Raw genomic sequence first — 26863 nt, 5'->3', positions numbered from 1 at the left:
CAACATTGAAAACATAACTTTAATTTTTCTTTTATAGGTCAGGTATATAGGTAGTATATGTAAATCTAGCGTGCATTATATGTATGAGATGTTTTTTTATCCTTTTTGAACGGACATACTTGACATCTCTTGCGAGTGCCAGAGGTTGGATGGTACGTATTGCGCAAATTTGCATCGTCCTTTGAATACCACTAGCATCTCATCGATAATGCAGTTTTATTGCCCGCAGGATACATTTTTGGCATTGTTCTACAAATGCTTTGGAAAGTTTATGTAGTGGTGCCAAATGATTAAATTGATGTCTGTCAGCATGCATCAAGCAGCAGGAATAAGATTAATTAACTACCAATCAATGTCAGTCACAAAAATACCACGCCAGGGATGACGCTGGGTCATATTGACCCGTTTTGACTTAACGCACGTATTACTTGGCTGCACAGATGGCGTCACCAGCGAGTCGGGTAGAGGAGGGTTGTAACTCCAACTACTCAAACGTTGAAATGGCGCAATCGGCATAAGACAAAAATATGTCCGTTGTAAATCGCCTTGGGTCAATATGACCCACTGTCATTGGCGCCGGGTTAAAAAATATTTTAGTAAAGTGACGTATCGTCCTAGTTGAAAGTGGCTTCAAATGCTTAAACTAGGTTAAATAAATTAGGGTGCCCGTTTAATCCTATCCAGCGCTTTAACATGATTAACTGCGCCCATGACTCTCGGTTAGTATAACCTGCTGACAGTGGGGAGTTCTTTTTGCGACTTATTTCTCTTAATTTTCAGTAAATTGTGATCTAAGGAGTATTTGTTAATATTTTTTATGATTCTGGTATTTTTTTCAGTTTTGGAAAGATAATTATTTATTTTATTGAACAAAAATACTCTGTGTTTGTGTTTTATTATGATAATATAATGTGTAATACCTTTGAAATTTCAGTCGAAATAACAAACCCCAAATAAAGTATCATTTCACCTTTTCTATATAAGAGGGTTTTTTAAAGGTTTCCCTTACATTTGGCTCTGATTTTCCAGCTACCTATAAATAAACTGAAGCCTCTTAAGGACCAATTGCGGGTCAGAACCCAGTGGTCAGTATGTTTCTCCATTGCTTCTATCATCATAAATGCATCAGCAAGCCACGACACGACTTTTAGCAGCTTTTAGACTATATAGTCGTGCGCTTGCATCGCGTTTGCATCGCTGCATAAAATCGCGCGCGTGTGTAACCGCTCTAAAATACATGTTTAGTATGGACACGGGGCTGAGGCGCGCAAATTGGTTCAGACCAAGGGTTAATCATCATAAGCCTCACCCAAAGATCGCCACAATTATCGGTCAGTAGCGTTCACTAAATCAACGGCTCAACTTGTGGGGAGGGATTTGTTTACGCTAGATATCCTCCAGTCTCTCCAGCCGCCTAGAAATTTTGGAATTGGAGAGACGCTTCGTCGTCGGGAGGTGAGCAGGCCCACAGTCCACAGAGTTCACAGGGAGGGTGCTTTACGTGAACCCAGGGACTCTCACCCAAGGCACTTGCCGTTTTAGAACCAGATGAAGTCTTTGTCAACGGTCATATTGGGTCAGGATCTGACAAATAAGGTTCCTGAGTAGGTTGTACGCTTGCACAGGTAATAGTGCCGTTCCCGTATAAAAGGTTAGGTAGGGAAGGCACTATAATCAAAACTTAGTAGAAGATATGACACTGTCCACGCTGCCTTTTCTAGTACGTAACTGCCACTCGAGAACTCTTGAACTCCATTCCATTGTACAGTCACATTAACATATGTAAATGCACAGCAACAATGAAACAATCTCCAGTAACGTGCGTAGAAATTCATCGTTGCTTAACTCAACACACATAGGAAAACATGGTCTGTTTCTTTTTGGCTTCAATCGATACTTCCTACGCAAAACAAAGTTTTAATGTCGCTGGATGTATATATTATCCTGATGACGAGAAGGAACATAAATTTATAATTGGAAACTTGGCAAGAAGTATATCTGGAAGGAGATCCTGTATCTTCTGCTTGCTGAAGACAATATTTGTAGTAACAGTACAGAATTTAAACATATTTGCAAATTTTAAACATTTAGTTTAGCAGCCAGTTCACATAGAAGCATGTATCTGGAATATAAAGGCAATCCGTGAGTATCTTCTATCATAAAACGTGAATGTGCAAAAATTTCATCAAACGATGACACCGAGGGAAAAGGAAATCAAAGGTGATTGGAAAGTGCAAAAAAAACATAGAGAAGGACAGCGTTAGGAAGTTACGTACGTTAAATACAGATTTAACGTACAATTACGGTTTTAAGCGGTATGTTTAGGGGAATGATCTCAAGAAGCTTGGGTTTAAATCGGGTTCAAAGGTAGTCATCGTCTTAAGAAAGCTTAGGGGTAATAATCGTCTGTCGATTCGTTAGCTATGGTGGTTATCGCGTCGGCGGTTATCACAGACCGTACATAATGACTTCACTTAATCTTCTTACGTTAAGTTGTTAATGGTTCCTTCGATTGTCCTTGTAGAATATGAAGAGAGCTTATAGGCTCTTCACCGTATCAGGTTCTAAAAGTAATCTTAGTCATTTTGCTATTCTGTCAAGGCTTTGTTGGGTGTACAATTATTTTTTCAAGTCATTTGGATATTGAACAGGATTTGAACCTTTGTAAAATATTTCTTTTTCAATTTAAGTCTTTTGTTTGATCCAGGATTCAATTATCAGTAGTTGTAGTAGCAATAGAGTTAACTACCTATCTCTACTATCAAGCCGTAATGTGAGAATTACCGCGTTCCGGTCTTGAAGGGTGAGGGTGCTAGTGAAATTACAAGCGGTTGGGACTTGTCAACTTAAATCTCGGGTGACAGGCGCAGTGGCAGATCTTTGCAATTTAAAGCTCTGAGTAACACTGCAGCTGTTATGTAGCTTACCATCAGGCACATGACCTTGTTCTGATCCCGCCATTTTATAAAAAAAAAGAACATGGGAAATGAACTTTTCTGAATTGGTTGCAGTTAGTTTCAGACCAGATAATTCATATGGTTGCTTGGCACATTTTAACTTTGTTGTGTTATATCAACGCATCACACACCCACAATTAATCGCCTGCAAAATTGTTCACAGTTATTTTTTATTTGTATATTAATATTTATTCTGGCTATCTGATTCAAATTATTCGAAACGATAGACAACTTAGGAAACTTGAGATACATTTAGAATTGTGTCTAGTTCACCAAGAAAAACTGCTGGCATGTCCAAATTGTTGTTTTTCATAATCGTCAGATTTGGCAATCGGGTTATCGATTAAAATTGTCGCAATACAATTAACTATTTGACAAGGTTACAATCACAGAAAAGAAATTAGAAGTACAGAGCATGTACAGAAAAAAGTTCTAGTAGTAGTAGCGCCCCATAAGAAAGATTTCGTCCAGGGAGGTACTGTCTCCATATCTGTTTTTACCACCGAGTAGTAATGTGAGCTAAAGCTCAGAAGCAATAAATGGAGCTCTAGTTTTAAGCTGTAAGGGTGCTAGAGAAACTACAAGCCCGAGGACCTGTCAACTTTATGTCTCAGGTAGACCTAAGCTTTGAGTGGTACTGCAACGGGTAGGCGTGTCGCGTACTACCAGACACACGATTTGGTCGTCCCGTCACTAGATATCATAAAAAAGAAGTTTAAATACATGGATGCTTCTGAAATTTTACGTATTCATTCTATTATTAATTCCGTTTGTTAAATAGCGATAATGAAAACAAACATCTAAGTAAATTACAATATTTAAATTAAAATTAATGGCATGTTTTGTGATTCTACAAAGATGACGAGAGGAGGAAAGCTGAAAGTAATGACGGAGATTGAGAGTAGTGCTTTAAAAACAATTTACGGCTTCGTATACTTAATTCTTACGAAATGATACATAGCAACTTGAATCGATAAATCCATCTTACGTATAACGACTCGATATTAAGATTTTACGTAAATCAATTGCCTTCATTCATAAATATGTACGAAGTGCATGTCAGCAATTACGCCATGATTACGTATTATTTTTGACATATCTAAAATTTTGCTTAATTAATAAAACGTCATTCAGTACTTAAGAGGGCACGGAGCTAAATGATTTCAGGTATTCTATGCGCTCCGTATATATGTGCGTAAGCCACACGTTTATACAGTCATGCGTAAGCACAAGGGATACAACCTACACGTCTGAAGGCAGAAGTAGGTTTAAAGCAGACAGGGGGAAGCGTGTCTGCTTTGGCTAGTATGGGTGGACCGCGTCCGAATTTCTTTATTTCCTTCGTATTATTAAAATAATTACACATTTTGAAAATGTGCAGTGTATGTGTTATAGAAAACATGTAGTTTTGTTATTATTAAAAAACCGACGACCTTCCGTAAAGTATTTACGTCGTACTAAGGGTTTATTTAGTTTTTAGAGATAAATTCACTTTTCTTTCTATCGAGGAAACTTCTAGTAATCGTGTTTCTAAGGTATATGATTTATAGAGTAAATCCTTAAATATTATCTCATACATTAATTTCATAACTGTACAGAGCTTTAGTATTATCTATAGTGTCCGCTCCTACAAGTAATAATAGCGTATTGGTATTTGGGTCGCCTACGGACCATCATGTGCCTCCGGGTTGATGGTCAAACACCGACAGCCCCTACCAGACCCGCAAATTTGCTGTATACACTCGAGATAAATATCGGATAATCGGATTGTCTATAATCCGCATACACTACAATAATGATACAGCAAGGGATCAAACAAACGCAATCAACAATTACATATGTGCCTCTTCGGTAAACTTCAGATACGACTCAAAATCATTATTGAGCACTAATTAGCCAAACATCGGCCCTTCGTCTTTTTTAAGTTATGGAGGCAGCAAATAAGCATACGGCCCACTTGATGGAAACCGGTCACCGTCTCCTATAAACGCCTGCAACACCAGGGGCATTACGAGCGCGTTGCCAACCCCTTAGAACTCCATGTACCACTCCTTTATTCCTACAGGAAAACCCCAACAAGTAGTTCATTCCACAACCTACTTGTACGTGTGAGGAAGCTCCTCCAAAACCATACAGTACGAGATCGTCTCGGCTCGAGTATGACGATGGATTCCCTGAAAAGCGATGACAAAATGTTGCTGTTGGCATCATTTCAAACAGTTCGATTATTGTACAGGCGATAGAAAAAGCTTATAGAGGCAAAGTCTCTCATTGAGAACAGTGGGTCAATATCGTCAGTAAACACAGGATCGTCAACAACTCTCATAGCACGTCATTGAATCGTGTCAAAGGGTCCAAGTTGGCATCCGGGAGCTCCCGCCCAAAGATGGTAGCAGTATTCTACGTGGGGCCGGACTTGTGACTTATAAAGTAGAAATCGTCTCTGAAGTAATACTAGAAGTAGTCTCTGCTCCAAAATGAAATACCACTTAGCCCTATTGATAACACCGAGCTTTTTGGACGCCAGTTGACTTTCCCATCTAAGTGATTACGGAACTAAATGTCACAAGATATATTTAGTGACTTGTTCTGGAACTGAAGGTCTGCAGCAAATGGAGTCTTTTTAGCGGTGAACGCACAAAGTTGTGTATTTGGAGATGGTATCATCCGAGATATCGATGAACAGAGTCTATTCATACAAGAGAGCTTGTGATGCATTTCCAAATCGGGCCTTAGTTTCTGTCCTGCAAAATCGTACTGCGTTTAATTTGTAAAATGTTTTACCGAATTAAACAGACATTTCTGTTTCACTGTTGCATTGTTACACAATTGCGTTTCATGGTCTGTTTGTGTATGGTTCAAGATATTAAAGTTTATCTTAGTTGAGAAATTGCTGATTATTTTGTGTCAGTGTTTCATCACATGACTTCACATTAAATGATTATCACTAATTACTGAGTTATTAATACTTTATATATTATATATTTAATATATAATTCAATATGATGTGATATATAGATATCTATACGAATTTTAAAACTTTCGTGGTTATTCACTTAAAAATCATTATCACTAATTACAGGTTTCTATATATCACGATAAGATTTCTTTTTATTTTCCTGATATTTCGACACAATTGTTGCAATAATACAGAACGCTCTGCTCGTGAACTTTAAACCAAACCAGAAACCGTAAACGCGGACGAGATTGGATGGGTGGGACATTTGTTTTTATTTGGAGTAAAAGCGTCCGCGACATACCCAAGCCTGTAATGGTGATAGTGATTTCTCACCACTACAATGTTATTTGATGCCATCTGCTGTTCCGCGTTGCGTAACATTGTTGTGCTGTTATATGTGGAACATCTTTTGAAGTAATAAAAAATAACAATATAAAGTACGGCAAAGGAATGGAATACACTGTCAACATCAGTATTTACCAAAATTATAGTTTAGGGCTATTTGAGGCTAGAATTTGTAGACATTTACAAGACAAACATCGTTCGCCACACCGTCGCCATACTTAGCACCAGGAGAGATCAAATTGCAAAACATGCAAAGATACGAATACTTGTTGATCTCAAAGAAGCCATGAGATACTAAGGTATAATCTATTGGGAAAAAAGTAATGGAAAAGGTCAATAAGTTCAAGGGTTTGAGAAGTTGGGTGAATGACTGGAGACCATGCTCAAGAAATCGTAGTCCGCATTGAAATTACCGCATGGTGCTGTGTGATAGGAATCTTCGTCTCAGTTTAAGATTGCACTGATACCTCATTGTACACTGTTATGTATTCTCAGTCTTGATATGGCGTAGAAACTTTGATCTTCACACAGAATACAAAAAGGAAGCTGGAGGTTTTTGAGATGTGGGTTTACTGCCGTATCTCGAAATTCTCACGGTGTGACCGGTTTACAAACGTGGAAGTACTCAATAAGCCAAACATAAAACTGGAGATTATACACACTATTAAGTGTAGGAAGATGTCGGTCACATTACGAGAAACAATAAGTACAAATTCGTCGAGCTTATCATCTAAGACACAATTGCTGGAAAATGAAAAATCGGTAAGAGACGGCACTCCCGGGCAAAGAACTTGAGGAAATGGTTCTTCTGTATTACCACTTTGCTCTTTAGAACGGCAAAGTCTAAGGTTAGGATTATTATGATGCTGTCCAACCTCTGATAGGAGAGGAACCCCAAGAATAAGAAAAAAAAATTGGAGTTTTTAGTGTGAAGTAAAAAGTTTAACCTTATTTAGTACAAACCGCGAATGAGGACCCCCTGATGTATACAGACATTCTATCTCACTCGAATATTCTAGACTATTCCACGCTCCATTTAACAGAGCAGTATGGAAGCATTACTGTGCTTCGGTTTTCAAGAGCGCTAGTAAAATTATAGGCACATGGGATTTGTCAATTTTATGCCACAAAGTGAAGGGTCTGCACCCTGCTCTGGCACTGTCACTGCTGACAGTGCCCATCAAGATCTTTGCGATTGAAGTTCAAAGTGGCACTGCAATTGTTATAGGTAGGCGAGCCGCTTACGTACGCTTTGTTCGTCCTGTTACTTTAAAAGAAACAATAGTCATCGTTTATCATCCGCCCATTACATACTCCACTGCTGGGCTATTCTTTGAGAACAGGGTTTAGGCCATTGTCCACTACGCTGGTGCAATGTGGTTCTGGGAATTTATACGTTTTCAGTGGCAATGGAACGTATAACTGTGTGACGATGCGACCTCCTTGCATCATTTTGTTTGCCATTCTCATTTTGTTTTCGTTTCGTCGTCACTCTTTGCTCAATCGCTGAAGCGAGCAGTGCTGCCCGTCTAATTTTGATACTTTTGCCAGTTCCCAACCTAAATCATGTGAAAATTTAATATTGTATATTGTTTAACTCGACCCTTTCGGGGTAAGTCTGTCTCACGTTTTAGTACTTAAGTGGAGAGTGTTTTGTAACGTTATACTTGTTTTTTATACCCTTTTCTTGTTAGAGTCTTCCTTTTTTCTTTCGACTTTACTTATGAAATAAATTATGTGGACCGGAGTATTCTATTTTATTGCCGTGATCCTGGTCACGGCACATTAGCGGTTTACAAACTTTTCAACTGTACCCGATACACTTAGTTTCATGATACAAATGGCCATCATTACTTATCGTCAGGTGTACAATCGAAAGTACTATGTTATAATAACCTATACTTTTTTATAGGCTGTGGTGATTACAGTCATTGTTATATCTATACTTGCCACGGTCTCGGAGAACTTGATATTTTTTTAAACAACAATGTAAGCATTCTTTCAGTGGGGCTATTGTAATTTTGTTTAGTATTAACTTTTTACTCTGCATTTCTAGAGAAAAAATAGGTTTTTATTTTAAGTCCCAAAAGTTTGGAGATGCGAGGAAACTTTTCAGACTTACTAATTACTATAGTCGAGACTTTTTTTAAACTCGAGAAAATTTCCTAATTGTTTGTTAATTTTCTTATTTAGTAATTATTTCTTGGCTTAATCGTTTTATAAATTAACTGGAACTTGAGATTTTGAAGTATAAAGTCAGTTGAATCATAAATTTTTTGTTCGGTTAAAGTAACAACTCGTTTTTTAAGTACAAAAAGGAATAACACCTCTCTCTGAAATTTCGAAATCATTGTATTGTATTTTATTCTAAATTTTTATGTGTGCGTTTGTACCGTCGTTATTTCTGATTTCCATAATACAAGTGTTTTATTTACTTACTTTGGTATCAGAGCAACGTATGTGACTGACAACGTATGTGTTAACTTGTTTATCTCACCATTTTTAACCGACATCACAAAAAAGGAGTACGTTCTCAATTCGACAATATTTTTTTTATAAAAAAAGTTAAAATTATTAAACTCTACGTACGTTTTATAAATCTCAGCCCCAGCGTAATTTTTTTTTATAATACCTAGTGACGGCACGAACAAGTCGTAGGCCTGGTAGTAAGCGACACGCCTATCCATAACAGTTCCAGTGCCACATAAAGTTTTTAATCACACAGTAATGCCAGCATTACTATATATAGTATATAACTAATATGTGTATAAGGTACGTAAAGTTTAGAGGTGAAGACTAATAAATATTTCTTCTTCCTAAAATGTTTCTCAGTCAAGGTCCGCAGCCAGCTCAGCATATCTATTCCTATCTCTGGCGAGGCTGAGTGGCACTCGCAAATCTAGTCCATTCTCTTATAATAATAATAAATCTTCTTTATTAAGACGACTAAGGTCCAATTGTTAGTAATTACAATAATAAAAACTTATTTACTATGTTAGTATAAAATATACACGTTGAACAATTAATTTTAAGACTAGGTGTTCTGGAACACAAGCCTTTTTACAAAATGCCCAAGGATGGGCTCCGCTGGTCTAGTCCAGAACATATTCAGAATGCTGTTCGAGCTGCTACGCGATCTATGCAACAGAGAAGCTGTTTTTTTCCTCATAATGGCAAAGAAGTCATCTGTTCGCGCTTCCGCGAACATGCCAGACGCACTGCAATATCTCGGCAGCCCCAACAGCATTCTGAACCCATTATTATACTGAACCCTAAGCGAATCCAGCACTCTTTTAGAATATTTGGTCCACAGGGCACACGTGTAGAACGTTTGGCAATATGCTTTAAACAGCGTGATCTTGGCCTGGTTACTACAACGTGCAAACCTGTGGGCCAGCATATTAATCCTCGCGGCTAACGCTCTACGTTCACGCTCAATATCTGCATGATCTTTGAGGTCCTCGGAAATGTAATGTCCTAAGTATTTAAAAAGTTTCACTCGTTTAAGAGGTGTGCCATTAAGTGTTATGACTGGTTCGTAAGTGACATGTTTTCCTTGGGCCTCAAAGATCATGAACTCGCTTTTCACAGCATTGTAAGCCAATCCATGATCAACACAGTACTTCACACATACATCAAGCAGTTGTCTGACAGAGCCCGCCGTGGGGCCCAGCAGCACCATGTCGTCTGCGTAACTCAAATTATTCACAGTGACGCCGTCTATGGAGCACCCGACTGGTTTGCCGCTGAGCCCCACGATTAACTCGTTAACGTACAAGTTGAAAAGCTTCGGAGATGTAATACCCCCCTGCCTCACACCGCATTTCAACCTGTACGTGTCAGACAATGTCTCTCCCCACTTGACATTATTGTCTTGGTTGAGGTACCAATACCTCAATATAGCCACGATTTCTTTCGGTACTCCCGTTCCTTCTAGCTTTCTCCATAAAAGGTCATAGTCCACCAGGTCAAATGCTTTGGAAAGATTTAGAAAGCAGGCGTATACCGGTGTCTTCCTGCATGAATAATATTGAACAGTCTGCTTCAGACACAAGATGGCGCTCTCAGTAGATAATTTGGGCCGAAACCCAAATTGAGCATCGTGTAGGTTGATAAATCTATCCAAACTTGTGTCCAGCAGACTATCCAAGACCTTGGCTATCACCGTTGCCAAAGAGATCGGTCTATAGTTGGACACGTCTGTTATATCGCCTGTTTTATTCTTTACCAACGGAACCACTACCGTTCTCATCATTTCCACTGGAAGATAAGAGTGAGATATACATAAAGAATAAAACATCGACAACACTCTGGGAAGGTGCACCCCTGCGAATTTCAGATGCTCGATGCTGAGCCCATCATGGCCCGGTGACTTACCTCTAGTCATACTCTTCTTTATCTTTATGACTGTCGCGACTTGCTTAGCTGAAAAACGCAAGGGCACATCACCAGTCAGTGACGACTCAGCACCGATCATCCGGTCCACCTCACCCCGCGTTGACGTTACCTTGAAGTGATTTTTAAATAGGTTTGCGATATCCTTGGGTTCAGTACAATTGCCCACATTCACTGGTCGACCCGGTCTGATATTTAGCTTATTTGTTGCTCTCCAAAACTGACCAAAGTTTTTAGACTCACGATGCGAGGCGACAATATCCATTTTAATCTGGTCTTGGTGCCCCTGACACCATCTAAGTCTACTTTTAAAAACTTTTCTACTGTCACGCATGTCCTCCCACGTTTTTCCGTTGACTGGTTTGTTAAGCAGTAGCCAATTTTGGAATTTCAGCCGGGCGTCCTCATAAGCTTCCCGCACGTACTTATTCCACCCAATGACGGGACTCTTCCTACGATGTACCATAATGTTGTGTGATTTAGCTGCAGCATCGCTTAGGGTACTTATTATTAACTCGTACAGATTATCTAAGGCAAGTAAGTGACTGTTGTTGTTACAAAATTTATCGGCACACTGCATAAAAGTTTCAGGAAAATGTAATTCTTTTAGTACACTATTACAAACGTCATGATATTGTGCAATTTGAGCATTAGTTCTTGTATGCCATACAACCTTATTAGGTGGCTTATCATCAAGTATCACTTTCGGTACTATAGCTCCTAGCCTACACTGTATTACAAGCGGAAAATGATCAGACCACTGGACGTCATTTTGGACATGTACACTCAACACTGAGCTGAAGGCTTACTGGGTAACAACACAGTGGTCCAACCATCCCCTACTACCATCAATTTCACTTATAAATGTTATAGTGCCAGAATCTATCCCTAAAAATTCAGTGTCTGCACATTTCCAACACCTATCGTCACAGTATTGCTGTAATTTCATCCAGAACCTCTTACAAGGATGCGCGTTAAAATCCCCCAACATAAATATGTCTTGTAAGTCATTGTTCTCTATGATGGCGTCTATTGCCCCTAAACAACTCAAAAACTCTGTGCTACTGTCAACAGATTGGTCGTCATACGGCATATATATAGAGAATATGATTAACACTTTGTTTGCAATGGTAACCTTGATTGCTGTTAATCTATCGCTGGTACAATTCAGCACGGAAACTGTATCGAAAATGCCTTTTCTCCATAACAATGCTACACCGCCAAACGGCCGCCCTTTACGAATACCTAGAGATGTATCAACGGCAGACTTACAGGTATACTCGAAATTTACACTGACCGTTCCAACAAGTGGCAGATCGTGAGGCAGGAGCCAAGTCTCCTGAAGTGCCACCACATCAGAGGTCTTACAAAGGTTCCTTACAAGGTCGATCGACCTCTTAAAGCTTTTACAATTAAAAGATGCAAACGTAATTCTTCTCGTAAAACGTAAGTCTTATGTCAGTCAAGACTTCTTTCTATCAGCGGTTTTTCCCATTACTATGAGATAAAGGAGCTTGTATCAGACGTGTTTATGGACATGATTCACATATGCACCTTTTATATAGTGCCAAGTGCCGGGACGAATAAGTCGTGCGGCTGCTGGTGGTAAGCGAGCATCTGCAATGTCATAGCTTTAAATCGCAAAGATCTGAGGGGCACTGCGACTGCACACGACACCATGAGACACAAGTCCCATGTGCCTGTAATTTCACCACCACCCTTATCTTTCAAAACCGGAATGCAGTAATGATCATTACTGCTTGGCGGCAGCAATACATAAGGACCTCTACTGCTACTATATTTAAGATATCCGCTCACGCGATACATGCAGCCGTAGACGCATACTACACCTAGAGGTGCCGTTGATGATTTTACACCGATTTATCGGATATCGAAGTTATAACAGGTAAAAGAACTAATATTAATTGCTATTTCGGTAACTAGTCTAGCAAACCATAAAGTTTTTAATGCCTGGGTCTGTAATTTAAAAAAATAAACAACTTCATAAATACGTCACGACAATCGTGTGTGTAATTGTTTGGGCTGGTGATTTCGGGGTTTATTTATTGAAAACATACCGTAATAGCGTTTTTTAAGTTTACCCTGAATATAAATGTTTATAAACTATACTTTAAGCAGTAATTTCATGGTAAACGCTAGAACCACTCAAACATAATATTATCATATTTATCCAAGTACACCAAAAATTTAATTAGTGCTTTTTAAGTGCAGGATTTGCGGTGTATTACTGCATTTTATTTGAGATGTTTTTGTTAGTAGTACGGAGGGTATTTATTTAGCAATGCAGAACAATAATTTTTATTTATAAAAACTTGTATTCAAACTGAATCCTTTTCTAATTTGGCAAATCAAATAGCTGCCATTTTGCGGTAGGAGGAGCGCATCGCGTGAGCGGTTATAAAACATAATACTTTCCTCATGGTGTTAAAGTTACATCTGTACCAACCTTAATTAAGACCAATTAGCAAGATAAAATGTACAGGGAATAAAATTACAGCAACGGCCAATAAAAGGACCGTTATAAGAACAACTGAGCACGATTCCCCGAAGGGATAACAAATAGGTTGTGAAACTCTCTTAGTCAATATATCTAAACGTCCATTACACCCCCCATTGACTTATCAGCTTGGCCCATTGCCTCATTTGAGTATAAATTCCGGATTAGAACGAATCGGTGAATAAAAAGGATTTATACTGTCTCAATGATATTATGCAGAGACTAATGTAAATTGCTTAAGAATAGTAATATCCCTTTGGGGAATTGCTATCCTACTTTCAATTCCTTGAAAAGTCCCTTTATAATCGGTGGATTTATTTTGACCGACTCTAAAAGCTCGCTTCAACACATAGCTAGGTCAACTTCGACTGTTCGAGGCACCCGGATAGCTTATACAATTCTGTGATTGCAACTCTTCGATATATTAACCGAATCGTTCGATTGGATATAGTTCTCGAATCGAAGGGCGCTGTCCGAGCTATTCAGAACATTCGAGTTAAAAGTTTTTGACGGTTTTTAGACGGTTTTGATAAAAATTCATTATTTACATCACAACATTTTTTATAATATAGCAAGTGATAGAAGGAACAATTCGTGCGCCTGTAGAACTAGTATGATAGGGCGCGAATTGCGTCAGGATTATATAGTAGAATATCATACAAAAAGTTACCGTAGTTGTTGTATGGTGACCTCATGCCAACGTCGCAGCGCGCCATGTACACATTTGCATAACCTAAGAACATGTGCTCTAGCGTTGCACAACACTAGTCGTTTGGTCGCACAGGTCAGAGTACCCTTCCCGCATAACCAAGAGTTTCATTGGACACTATGAAAATACTTATGTAGAAAGATATGGGACTGGTCGTCCCAACGCGGCTTTGTACGTACGCGTGTGCGTCCGTAAACGGCGCGAGATGGTTGCGTACACAGACAAGCAGCGCTGTTGTTTTGCACGGAGTTGCCCTACTTGTTTTATTCTACTATGATATTGCTATAATGCATGTAGAAAACGACACGTCTACCCATAAAGTTGCTGTGCTATACGAAGTTTCATATCGCAGAGATCTGAGGGGCAATAGCACTGCGCCCGTCACCCTGAGACTCTCATGTGCCAATAAATTTACAAGCAAAACCTGTGAAGACGGATAACATCGTGAGAGAACTGGCATGTCGAGAAATGTTTATAACCATTAGGCCAGTATAGAGGATCATGAAGCAGTGCAACGTATATATACAGCAGTATTTTATTTCCAGTAGAGCTCCTTGTGGAAGAGTCCAGGGAAGTACTGCCACCTTACCTATTTCTGCCGTCGAGTATTAATGTGTGCATTATGGGTATCGGTTTTGAAGGATGGTGATGAAATTGAAGGCACATGGAACTTGTTAACTTATGTCTCAGAATGATGGGGGAATGTGGCAGTTCCTCTCAGATCTTTGCAATTTAAAGCTCTGAATATGCTCCGAAACTCATTTGATATCATAAGCAATAATATAACACGACAAATTAAACATAAAACCATCCAAATGTTAGCAAAAAGTCATAATAAAGCGAAAAAATCACGTCAGCACTTTCGGTTAAATAAAAAAAAGGGTACAAAACGCTCGCGGTTCTTCTGTACCAAAAAAAAATTCTTTTTCACCTTTTACGTTGTTAAAACTGAAATTGTCTCTTTATGTAACAACAGAAATGCCGCTTGTTATACGTAAAATTATCCGACTTTAATGCTCTTTGTTGTGTATCCCTTTGTGACGTTTTGTGAAAAGTGAAATTGAATAATATTTCTTAAATGACAGCGATTAATAAATTTGAGAACAGAATTTATATTAAAAACAAATTAAATTAAGGCCAGTCATCTGAGAAGCGGGAAAAACTGTTTCGCTATATCAAACAGTTTAGGTATTTGGTGTTGTGTAAAAAATATACGATACACCTAAAAATATTGTCTACTTCGTTACACGACAGGTTGTAGTTTACTTGATAATATAAAATCCTGAAAACAGGCTGAAACTTAAAACGAATTCCTTTGACCCGGCTGGGTCCGGACTATAGATACAATTTACAAATTACAGGAAAGTTACAATAAAAGCTTTAATACTAGAAAGTAAATCTAAGATTAAATTATATGAATAAAATTGGATCCCCGCGGCAAGGTGCCCAAGATGGTGGGAGCGTTCCCCCTTTGTAGGGCTATGCTAATGCGTTTGGCATCGAGTATAAACACATCAGGCCAATGGGATTAAATATCAACTGACCTGTGTGTACAACTCCGTATGTCCCAAAAATATTCTATATTTATTTAAATAAAGATAATATCACTGACAATGGGGAGCTGTTCCACTCGGTAGTGTGGGAAAAACAGCAAAACATCTAATTACATAATCTCAGTACAGAGTACAAAAAAAACCGACCTCAAAAGTACGTGGAATTACGTCTATTTGACAAGTTTTATTAAAATATTCCCTAGTTCGCCACTATACAGGACTTGACACTGGAGATAATAAAAATCGGTTCTCACTACTCAAAGTATATTAGAGAAAAACGCCTTGAATTGGAGAAATAGCAAAATCGACCATTAAAGTAATTGCTCCTAAATTAAAGTTAGGCGCTATTTATAAAAATGAATCTTCATGCGTAAACAGCCACCCTTCGAGGTGGATGATTTTCTTCAAAATGAAATGGGACCACTATGGAAGTACCCCCTTTCCAACAAAAATAAAAATCCGCTCACAAATACCGGAGCTATCGCGTAATATACATACAAAAAAAAGAACATACAGGCGAATTGAGAACCTCCTCCTTTTTTGAAGTCGGTTAAAAACAAACGGAATCACATTTCATCGAAATTAAAAACCCTGGCCCATAGGAGCGCAATTGTCACCGTAATGATTTGGTAGAACCGTTTTCAAACAAATTAAATGAAATTTCGTCTCTATTTTTGGTTATATACTCGTTTTCCGAGATTGTCTATCATGTTTTTGGATAAAATTTAAAATTCTACAGATTACAGATACTGGTACCTCACTCTCTATTCAATCTCTATTTATTTTTATTTATTTTATTAAACTTTATTGACCACAATACAAAGGGTACAAAAGGCGGACTTAATGCTAAAAGCATTCTCTACCAGTCAACCTCTGAGAAAAACGAAATTCACGAACGCGGTAAATAAACTGAATATTACGGTTATATTAAAATAAATGAAACAAATTCATAATTATATATATAACAAACTAACCTAATACCTTACTTAATAATATAATACATACACTTACATACATACAAATATACTATACATATACAAAATACTTACAATAACAGAATATGATGATGATTATTGCTGTGACAAACAATTTAGAAGATGCTCATGAACATTATTTTTAAAAGAAAATATATTAGGAGACCGTCTGATGGCGTCCGGTAGAGCGTTCCAGAGCCGTATCGAGTGGAGAGTAAAAGAATCTGACATGAAGCCAGAATGAAAGAGAGGTACAGTGAGTGATAGTGAATTCATGGAACGAAGTGGGAGGTCATGAGAGTCACAGAGATACTGAAATTTACATTTCAAGTATTCTGGATAGTGGGGATTGAAAAGAACGGAGTACAACGTACAGAGAATTCTTTTCTGTCTGCGTTGACGAATAGGGAGCCATTTAAGTTGAGACCTAAAAGAAGAAACATGATCAAATTTCCGAAGGCAGAAAATGAAACGAATAGCATTATTGAGCAGGCGGTCCAACTTGTCTAATAGATTTTCATTGAGATCAGGATAACAGACATCAGCATAATCAATGAGTGGGAATATAAGGGAGGTGACGAGCAGGGTCTTAGTACTAATGGGAAGAAAATGTCGAAAGCGGTTTAGAAAACGTAAAGAAGAAGTAACCCTACGACTAACCTCGGACACCTGTAAGGTCCAGCTTAGTGAGGAGTCAATGTAAAGACCAAGGTTTTTTACACTACAACTGAATGGAACAATCGAGTTCTCATAAACTACTTGAATAAGCGAAGTATGGTCAATCTTGGATATCTGTTTAGATCCACCTAAAATAATTGCTTGACACTTGAAAGGATTAACAGATATCCCAAAATTAGTTGACCACGCACTAACACATTGTAAATCGCTGTTAATGTCAGAAATCGCTGAATTAATGTCCTCGGCAGATGCCTACGCGTAAATCTGCAAGTCATCAGCATAAAAGTGGTAAGAGCAGCTAAGTGAGAAAGAAAGAAAATTAATAAAAAGTGAAAATAAAAGCGGTGACAAGATTCCACCCTGCGGAACACCAGCTGCCAAATCACGCCAATCGGAGACTTTAGGACCAACGCGAACAGCTTGTTGACGATCACGAAGGTAGGACGAGAACCAGTCTAGTGATAATGGGGAGAAGTTAAGCGACTTCAGGATGGCAAGCAGAATGTCGTGGTCTACCATGTTAAAAGCGTTGGAAAAGTCGACGAGAACTATAGCAGTGACCAACTGCTTCTCCATGCCCAACCTAATGTCTTCCACAACTTTGAGTAGGGCAGTTGTTGTGCCGTGTCCCGGGCGAAACCCAGATTGGAAAGGGGTTAGAAGGTTGTTAGAAAATGTGTAGGAAGACACTTGCTTATGAACAACAGATTCTAGAACTTTAGACAGGAAAGGAAGAATAGAGATAGGCCTAAAGTTATTAAGTTGTATAGGAGAAGATATTTTTGGCAAAGGTATAATAAATGCCTTACGCCAGGCACGAGGGAAATCACCATACTGCAAGGAGAAGTTGATGATATGGACAATAGCAGGGAGAATTTGATCAACAATGCTGACAATCATCACTCTGCTCACCTCGTCACATCCTACGGCTTTAGACTTAATAGAAAAAATTATTTTACGCAAATCGTCAGCTGTAACTGGTGAAAAAGAGAAAGAAACTGAAGAAGAAATGGGCCTGGAAGCAATAAGTCGAATAGTGTTCGCTTTAATGAAGGGATCTAAAGAAGGAGCAGACGAGAAATGGCAGTTGAAGTCGTTAGGAGCAAAAGGGTAGGAGTCAGGTTGAGCAGAACATTTGCCTAAGCCAAGAGTTCTGAGAAACTTCCAGACATTAGCAGGAGAACAATTACTTACATTATTATAAAAATATTGACGCTTAGCTGCCCTCACCATCCCATTACACCTATTACGAGCAGTCTTGTACAGAGTCCAATTACAATCCGACCTATCGCGCTTGTAAACCCGAAACAATCGATCACGTCTAGTCATAGCCATACGAATGCCCCTGTTAATCCAAGGAGCAGGAGGCCGCTTAACCCTAACAGCCCGTAGAGGGGCATGAGCATCGTACAAATTGATCAAACACTGGTTAAGGTTGGAGATTTTCAAATCAACTGACGAAGCACCATACACCCCAGAGAAATCAAGGTCAGCGGCATCCTTCCTCAGCATGTGATGGTCAAGTCGACCAAAATTACGCATCCATACCAAAGGGGGTTTAACTTTCGGTGGCCTTAATCGGTATTGCATGTAGATAAGGTCGTGCTTTGAAAATCCAGGAGCAAGCAACTGACCATGACCAGCAACGAAGTCAGGAGAGGTTATGATTAAGTCAAGCTGTGTATCATTGGAAGAGGGGTTATGATGAGTAGGCTCAGATGGCAAGATTGAAAGGTTCACAGACTTGACAATATTAAGAAGCTTAGTGGATTGCGGAGTGTTAGACAGAAGATCCGTATTGAAGTCACCCATAATTATGTGATGTCTGTAATCAGTGCAAAGTGGTTCAAGAACGGACTCAAGTTGCATGAAGTAATCTGCCGAAGGTGGACAATAGACTACACCCAGAACCGCTATAGTACCCTTAACTGCAATCTCCAAGAAGATGTACTCTGCAGAACCAGAGCAGGCAGAGGAAGACGATAAAAGTAACTTAAAAGGAATGTCACTGCGCAAGTAGATGGCAACACCGCCGCCCCTCCTGCCAGTACGATCATTCCGGATTAGAGAATACCCAGACAGAGAAAAGGACTGAGAAGAAAGACAAGGTTTCAACCAACTTTCTGAAACCAAGATGGCGTGAATAGTAGAAGTTGGAGATGAGAAAGTTTCAAGGAAGTCAGTGTAGTGAGAGGGTATACTCTGTGCATTAATATGACAGACATTAAAACAATGAGGTATATTAAGTGAATTGTGCAGTAGGGTACTTAAAGTTTCTGGTTCAGACTGAGAGTAAGAGCTAGCTGTGGAGGTAAAACTAATGTCACAAGCGAAATAAAAAGAATCATCATCAGACATATAACTCTAAAATAAATAATAAATAAAGGAATATAACGTAACAATATCTAAAAAAAAAAAAAAAAAAATTAAAACAAAATAGTAATAATTATCTAAATACCTGTCCCGCCCGCTTGACTAATATAGAATAGGTAACTCCATGATAAACAAAGGATATTTAATTCATAACTAAGAAAAAAAAATTAAAATAAATTTATAACAAAGGTTATAACAAACGTAAACAAACTAACGTAAAAACACTACACGTTCACAAACTAAAAACTTTAAAATAAAAACAGAGATCACACCAGGCACAATGCAATATTCCACTGCCACAGTTTAAGATACTACGTCCAAGAGTTTAAGCATAAAATAATAAAAAAAGTAATGTCATATTGACAGACCACAACAAACAAAGTAGCAGTGAAAAACGTGGAATAAAAACAAGATTTGTGATGGTAGATTCAAAAAACAAAATATTAGTAGTCATTAACTAACAAAACAAAAAGAAAATCAGTAAGACATGTTAAAACAGATTTACGACGTAAAACAAATTACAATCAAAAGTACCTGGTATGATGAGCACTATAGAAAAGAGAGATCACTTTTTTGGCCTGACAGTCCGCTTAGGTCTAGTACGCGATTCGGGAGAAAATGCCGGCGAAGGGGGCCCCACAGCTGTAGCCTGTTGTCGCTTACTGGCTGGTTGAGGTTCATCCTCCGTCGCACCAAGTGCCGAAAGATCACCTTCAGTGAACAGCCTCCGCCTGGTGCCATCCTTTAGCTTGACAATAACATTGCCATCCATCGTCCAACACCTTTTGATACCGAAGCGTGAACGTGCCTTGATAAACATTGCCTGCCCTTGACGAGTTAGGAACTCAGAAACTGTATGGGGTGTACCCTTGAGAGCCGTCTTCTTACTCCACACAGCAACTTTCAATGAATGCTCAGTGAAACGCACTAACACTGGCCGGCACTTTTTGTTGCCCGTCAAACTGCCCAAGCGATGGCAAACACTAAGCTTCTCCTGTGATAAATTCATGCTCAGTTTATCATTAAATATATTTATGACATACTGGGAAAGGTTCTCTTCAACAGTCTCTGGGATGCCGCCTACAAGGAGATACTTTCTACGGTGCCGCATTTCGATGTCATCAACAGATTTGCAAAGTTGAGATATTTGTTCTCGCAATATTAGTAGAATGGACAACACCTCCGATTTGAGTTCACCAAATTCTTCCCACAAACGTGACTGTGAGTTCTCAACTTGTGGCTGTGAAGAGGTGGCCTTCCACTGTGCTTCCAGCTCATTCATCTTCTTAAATAGCCTGGCTTCAAGAGAAAGTTGAGTCTCTAAAACTGTAGTGAAATTGGCCATAGTTATATGATGTGTAGCCCACAGTGAATAGTGCCTTTGTAGTGAGAGTGGTACCGGACAGGACAGTATACTAAAACACTATTATTTGCACATATACAGCATAGATAACACTAGATCTAGATTCAGACACTTTATACTATTGGAAATGATTGCAATTAGGCTCACTGATTATGTGTAAGTAATTAATTATTAAAATTATTATAGGAGCTCAAACTTAAGATGTTTTTACTTCTACCGCCATAGAGAAAAAAAAAGCTCTATTCGATTTTCGTATTAATAATTATAGCAAACTAGTGGACTAATTTAAAAAAAAAATTGAATATTCTGCTAGTAAAACATCGTGACATTCAATAAAACTTAATTATAAGTGTACCAGAATCTCATGGCATTCAATATTTGAAAAATCGACCGACTTTCACATGGCAATGTTAACTTATCACATGTCGATTCAAAATATTACTTGAAGTGAGTATCATTGATTACTTGTATGAAATGGCTGTCTGTTAAACTTTTTTCAAATGAAAATAACGATTTTGTAGCAACAATTACTGAGAATCCTCTTCCATCTCAAGCAAAAAACATTGTAATAATATCTGTCACAAAATCAGTGACAAATTAGGTTCATGTTAATCACAATTCACGATTTAGAAGCGGGTCTCAAATCTTGCCGCTTAGTAGCAGTAAATAAACATGATCTTTGAAATTTTAACGGATCCAAATCAATATATGTAGATATGTGGTGTGTAATTTTTGTTGGTACTGGTCGGCAAGACTACAGTGTGTAGACAATAATGGGTAAAAAAACGATAAATAGCGTAAATGCGAGTTACTTAGAACTGCAAACGTTTATATCCGTTACTCACAATGTAATTGATATCCTATTTTTGTTACATTTTAAAATGTGTCAGAAATTATTTACCTTTCTCACACACCATTTCATACAGATCATAAAACATGTTCGAAGATAGTACAATTCTGGTCAATTAAAATATATATTAAGTATTTAGTACATTTTTCCTACTATATTGATGTTGCCCACTACAAATTTAAATTTGTCTTAATGCCAGCAGAGATTAACACAGTGCCAAACGTGACTGCAAAGTTACAGTTGATTTGAAAACATTTTGATAGTTCTGCACAGATTTTATCAACGTAAAAATTGAGCGCGACAATAAAATATAAAAACAGACAAATTGATACATATAAATTATTGAATAAATCAGTACAGAGTATTAAAAAAACCGACCTCAAAAGTACGTGGAATTACGTCTATTTGCCAAGTTTTATTGAAATGTCCCCTAGTTCGCTACTATACAGGACTTGACACTGGAGATATAAAAATAGGTTCTCACTACGACACTACTCAAAGTATATTGAGAAAATTGCCTTGAATAGGAGAAATAGCAAAATCAAGCATTAAAGTAATTGCTCCTAAATTAAAGTTAGGCGCTATTTATAAAAATGAATCTTCATTCGTGAACAGTCCTCCTTTTTTGGAGTCGGTTAAAAAAGGTGAAGAGGAGCACATTTTTTAATAAACTACAATGCATGAGAGTAATTAGAAATACGTAAATAATAACTAATGTAATGTAAAATATGTAATAACAGAAACTACAAAAACCCTACATATTTTTTTTGTTTTCGCGGCGATGATTAAACGATAAAGATAATGTACACAATTTCATATCGTTGTCCTTGTTCTTCAAAATGTATGACAATACTTCATTATCAAATAAGCAAACTTAGCTTTATCAACTAAAATGAATATTGTCACGGGGAGATTTATCACACATACACTGCATGCAACGGCCTAAATTATATTTTTGTCAGTCTAGGTTCAAATATCCAGGTCGCAATTAATGCAATTGTTAAGTACATTACTATTATCATCTATCCAATAATGACAAAACTCGATGAATAACCCTTTAATTACTTGCCCAATTAATCATCAAGAAAGTAGCTCCTCAGACGATTCGCAACTTAACAGGAAAACAATAATTAAGAAATCACAGAAGAAGATTATTTGCTTCTCCACTGCCTACGTCTCTTTAATAACCGTGGTTTTCAGTAGAGTGTCCAGAAGGAACACAAAATGATGGACAATGGACAATTAACAGTTAGTACAAAGAAATACCGTTTAAAACAAACCCATTTAAAAACAAAATTTATTTAAGGTTATAATTTTCAAATAATTTCTTTGATTAATAACTTAGTCGTTTAGTAGTTTAGTCGCAGTAGAGGTCCTTACCTATTTCTGCCGCTAAGCAGTGTTGTATTACTGCGTTCCGGTTTTCAAGGGTAAGGGTGCTGGTGAAATTACAGAGACTTGTCAACGTGACGGGCGCAATGACAGTGCCCCTCAGATCTCTGCAGTTTAAAGCTCTAAGTGACACTGGCAGTTCCAGTAGCAGTCTACGGATAGGCGTGTCGCTTACCGCCAGGTGCACGACTCGTCACTTGGCAAAATAAGACTTAACGTAGATGATTACCCTAAGACTTGTGCAATATTCATAAAAGCGCATCTTTAACGGTTGCAAAGTACAATATAGCACGCGAAAGTGATTTTCGGTTACGTAAAAATTGCAGCTACTATTTTCATTTTCGAGTGTTGTTAAAAACGACGACTGGATATATGAATGAGAAATGCAGCGTGTCTATTGTGCTTTTTCACTTTTCAAGTAATTTGTCAAAGTCAAAGAATCATTTCCTCCGTAGGTAAAATATATTTACACTTGAAAACGTCACATCTAAGCTACTGCTCGTTAACTGCGCTGACTTCTCTGAGAAGAACGAGCAAGAAGCTCTAGGGATTGCTCTTTTCAAATAAACTTAAATGCTATGAAATACACTTTGAATTAAATTTGTGTGGAATCTAGAGCCAAAGCGTCTTTCCAAACATATTTATTTAACAATTTAGTAATATGACTTTTCAATCAAAATATTTTTAATGTAGTTTTTAAACTCCGGAATCTTATTGTAAAAACTTATACAGATTAAACTAAATTTTAGTGCTATGAGTTTGGACTTGGCTCTAAGGTTAATATTATGGATGTCTTATTTCTTATTGAAATTATGTATATCTTTACTGGCATATAAAATATTTGAGTAAATAATACAGTCACCGCTGGGTTAAAGCCTCGCTTAGATTGTGGTATTCATTATAATTGTGCGAAAGTGTTATCCCATCTACTGCTCATGACTTCTGTGCTCTACCCACTTTGTGGTAGGACGTCTATTGTTATGAACACTAACTAACATTTATATATTTATTGAGATTTGTGAAAAACCTCCATTAGTTTTGTTATGATTGTGAATAGAAAGATGGAACACATAGAAAAATTTCGTCAACCCGGTGGGACTTGAATCCGCGACCATGCTGCATTGCTCTAACCAACTGAGCCACGGGTCCAGTTACCGCTGTATTGTATTTCACAAAAAAATCTCAATATTCATTTCATTTCATTAATTAATTTATCTATTTATTCATAATATATAATTGTGTTTGAATGTCAACTTATAGCTAATCAAACAATTAACATTATACTAAAAGAACATAATAATAATTTATAACATTGTGAATTAATTAATTTAAAATTTTTCAACTCGTAGCAGCACTTTGCCAACAATAAAGATCTCAATTTTTGTTTGAAAATGGTTATGTCGTTTATAATTTTAATGTTCATGGGTAATTTATTAAACAATTTCACAGACTGACACTGGGGACAGTACGTGACAATGTTTAATTTGGGATCGATAACATTTTTAAAATTCTCGTTCATTTTGCTCTACATTTGACTCAAAGTCCCTTCTTCTTTTTTAAGAGTTCCGTCAGCAATACCAAGATATTATAAGCTTGGTACCGTGAGTATACCTAACTTCTTGAAATGTTGCTGACATGACTCCCAAGGTGGAATCCGTATCATAGTGCGAATGGCCCTTTTTTTGCAAAACAAAAGCGCCCTCTGCATTACATTTATAACTATTACCCCAATGTCTATATCTAATACATTGGGGTAATAGTTATAAATGTAATGCAGAGGGCGCTTTTAGAGAGCTAAAAGGTCGGGTTGGAAGGAAACTGAGTGTGTTAGGACGTGGCGTAGTGTGCAACGTATGCGTAGTGTGAAGGTGAAGATCGGAGAAGATGGAGACACGTGGTAAACGAAGTTGCGGGCCACAAGGCTGGAAACCGAGGGATGATGGTGGATGGTGATGGACCATGTGAGGTGATGGACATCACCTAAGGTGATGGGTCGGAGCACAGCGGGTTCGGCGCGAAGGCGGTGAGTGGAGAGGCTGCACCGACGGCGGCGGAAGTGGAACAGTGGAATTTATTACTTTGTACTCGGAGGTGGAGTTCTACTTCGTCTTGAGCGTCGGCTTCAGTCACCCCTGCCGCTCCAAACTTGGTGAAGGTGAGATACACAGTCCAGGTAGGAGGAGCGTAAACGTGAAGACCAGGTTTAGCGTGAGGCAGTCGAGGAACTGGCCATCAGGCAGACGCGTAAGCGCGGTAGGAGCAAGGTCGGGTGTAGAGCTTCAAAAAGGAGAGATTTCGTATATTTATTAGGACTGGTAAACACCAGATCGCCTCCAAGGTTAGCACAAGAATGACGAACGTTTGGTAGAGCAAGAGAGAGAATCGAGATTCGAATAGCCAATTTTGAATTTGAAATGCAGAGCCAAAATGAGAGCAGCCAGGAGCGGAAACGCTTCTACTGCTAAGATTGCGTATCAAAAGAAGAGTAATTTATAGGATAATCTATGGAAGAATACATTGTAGAGGCGTAACATATTTGTCAATCAATGTCAACATATAAAAATAAGAAATTGATGAAATAGCACGTAATTAGCAGTGGAAAAACGAACAGCAAAATTCGGAGCTAATATCAGTACGATAGAATATGCCAAGATCGGGAGATCAGACATGAAAAGTGAGTAAATTGTCAAAGTGCGAGAAATAGCTTACAATAGCAAAATTTAAGTAATTTAGACCCCAATATTTTAGTAAATATTAGTTGGAACTCTTCCAGGAATCAGGACAAGTAAGAGTGTGTACTAGAAGACGTATATGAAAGACACGAAAATGATAGGGGTCCGTAGTTTCACACTACACCACGATGCAATGTTGTAACGAAATAAACACATATCAGTTGTGATACCTCTAAAGGTATCGGTTGCGGTGAGGAGGTTACTCAAAAATCTCTCATTAGATGTCTCTAGTGGCGACGACTGCTGAAAGTTAGTACAAAGATCTATAACAAAAACCTATACTATAATTTCGACGACTCTGTAACTGGACCCGAGGCCCAGATGGTTAAAGCAACGCTACGGTGCAGCATGGTCGTGGGTTCAAGTCTAGAAGAAGAAGTATCATCAAAATTGTTCACTATTTTCATACGTGTTTTATAAAATATGATTGGTATTAAATGAACGCTATTGAACGCTATTGTGAACCTTGTATTGGGTTAGTTACAATTAACCCAAATCATCTAAACCCCTAACCCCTCATTATTATTTTACAAGATTATTTTTTGTTTACAATTGTGTAATATAATTGTAAATTAAGACTGCGGCGAGGCAGCGATACGTAATTGTGAAATAATTGTGTTCGTGTGATTTCTTGCTGTATCGTTATTACTAAAGCTTTACTTATGAAATTGATGTGTAAGATATTTAAGGGTTCACTATAAAAATCATACTCTTTAGAAACACGATTACTTGTAGTTTCCTCGATAGAAAAAAAAATCCAAAGTTACCTCTGAAAAACAAAATAAACCCTTAGTCCGGTAAATAGTTCACGGAAGGTCATCAGTTTTGTAATAATAACAAATCTATTCTATTACGTATATTCCATACATTTTCAAAATGTGTATTTGTTTTAATAATACGAAGGAAATACCTAAATTCGCACGCGGTCCCCCCATACTAACCAGAACCTTCACGCTTCCCCCTGTCCGATTTAGGGTGCGTTTCCACTGTTTGGAGCGGACTTTTAAATAAAATATATGAACACCCGGCTCCGAGCCGGACAGAACGCAGTCGAGTGGTGTCGAG

This window comes from Hyposmocoma kahamanoa, unplaced genomic scaffold (genome assembly GCF_003589595.1).
Source record: "Hyposmocoma kahamanoa isolate Upper Pololo Valley unplaced genomic scaffold, ASM358959v1 97, whole genome shotgun sequence".
In the NCBI taxonomy this organism is placed as follows: domain Eukaryota; kingdom Metazoa; phylum Arthropoda; class Insecta; order Lepidoptera; family Cosmopterigidae; genus Hyposmocoma; species Hyposmocoma kahamanoa.
Note: the sequence above shows the minus strand (reverse complement) of the source record.